A 2,146-nucleotide genomic window follows, 5' to 3' on the forward strand; every position below is an offset into this window, starting at 1 on the left:
TAATCTGGGAATTTAGAGATACAATAAAGAATATAAATTTATCAATTCTTGTAGCAATTTTAAAAATTATTTTATATAATAATAATTTTGATCAAAATTATTTTAATTATAACAATTTTAATCTCTCTAATAATATTTAATTAGTTTTTTTAATTAAATTAAAATAAATTTAACAAATTCTTTTAAGTAATATTAAAATTTGAAATATATTAAAATAATTTTTATTCAAAATTACTATAATAATTTTTAAAATAACGGTATTTTTATAATGTAAAGCATCTTTTAAAATAAAGTATTTTTTAATGATAATGAAAATAAATGGTATTTTTTAGCTTTTATATATTATTTATTTAGTTTAAAAAAAGTATGATTCAGAATCTTTGAATAATCAATTGATTAATTTAAAGTTAGTTAGGCTAAACTAACTCTAGTTTGCAAGTTAAAAAATGACACAATACAATGTAATTTTCAATTTAGTTTTAGTTGATTAAACCATCAATTAAATAAGTAGAATATAAATTAATTGATCATCTCAGAAAAATTCATTTCTAAATAATAATAATTTTACCCAAATTAATAGTATAAAAATATTATAATTCTCTCCCCCTTTCGCTTTTCTTCTCGTGGTTCCCTCAAAAGGCTAAAACTGCTCCAAGAGAGTTTTGTTTATGTTTTTCTCACTAATTTGCAGTGCCTCGCCAGAAAGATTCTTCATTTCTTGACAAGCACACAGCAATTTGCTGCAGGAAAGAGCGATGTTTTTACCTTGCCGGAGATATACCACGGTCGGCCGGAGCAACTGTGCGATCTGAACTGGAACCAGGGAGTGGACGCGACTGGCGTCCGACGCGTCAACCGATGGTATGGCCCCCCACAAGCTCGTGCGAGGAGAGTTGTCTAGCGGCAATGGGGCGCCGCGGAGGCGATCCCTGTTGGAAAAATGAATTATTGGAGAAGAAATAAAAAGATTATAGAAGGAAAAATGTGGAAGAGGTGAAGAATTTCTACGTGGAGAGGAGGAGAATAAAACAAAGCACACAACTTACTTCATTCATTGAAAAAAGGTACATATTTATAGGCTTATTGGATAAGCACTAATAATCAAGATTTTTTTTTTTTTAAATTCTATCTCTACGAAACTCTTATCCTATCTTGACAACTCAACAATCCTATCACAAAGTTGGTCAAACTTGCCACCTCATCCTTCTATCTTCACAAATTTTATCAACATTAAAATAAAGTTTAATTAATCTTCAACACCGCCCGCCGGGTGTTCGACTTAACCAGCTCAACCCGTCCACGGAGGGTCAGTTGCTCCACCAGCCGCAGGCCACGGTGGGCGGCCTTCCTTTGGATCAGCGGTTCTTCGACGGCCGGACTTACGGACATCTCCCCAATCAGTTTAGGCTGTCCGAGGGCAGAATGGAGGCCTCGTCGGTGGCCGGATTGCAGTGGGACATGAACAATGGTGAATTGTTGAGCGCGAGGGAGAATCTTCTGTGTCCGATCCATCTGCAAATGGAGAAGCAAGTTTAGTGGCCCCTGCGAAGAAACGGAAAGCTTCTCAGAAAGGCAAAGTAAAGGTAAAAGTGTTCTTATTGATTCAAGTTTGTGTTGGATATATGTGAATGGAGAAAAAGTGGGAGATGCATGGAGCTTTATTATGAATGGGACTTTAGTCCCACATTGAGAGCTTCAAGGTAAATTGGTTGGTTTATATTGATTTACATGCCTTAATGATGTAAACAAATGCAAGAGGAGAGATCCTCTTATTTGTGGGTCCATAAGAAGATGGAAGTCTCATGTTGACTTGTGTTATCTTAATAGAGGGAGGTGGATACATTTGTTATTTTTTAGTACATGGTGTAATTTTGTGAGTTAAAAAGGGTACATGCGTCATTTTTTTCATTCGCTGCTGCTTTTCGTCCGATTTTGAGGTGATCGATTTGGGTTCCAAAACCATCAGTTGACGGATTACGTTTCTCTTCCATCTAAAAATTTTAATTAAGTAAACAACAAAAACTTTTCCTTAGTTTTTGTTTCCACTCTCTGATAGAGGAAGGTGAATACTTTGGTCTGAGCTCCTATATAAGGAGGCTACGACCACAGGCCCAAGGAGTGCACGTGATAGCAGTTGGGTACCTCT

The sequence above is a fragment of the Zingiber officinale genome, unplaced genomic scaffold, assembly GCF_018446385.1.
Source record: "Zingiber officinale cultivar Zhangliang unplaced genomic scaffold, Zo_v1.1 ctg243, whole genome shotgun sequence".
NCBI classification, from domain to species: Eukaryota; Viridiplantae; Streptophyta; class Magnoliopsida; order Zingiberales; family Zingiberaceae; genus Zingiber; species Zingiber officinale.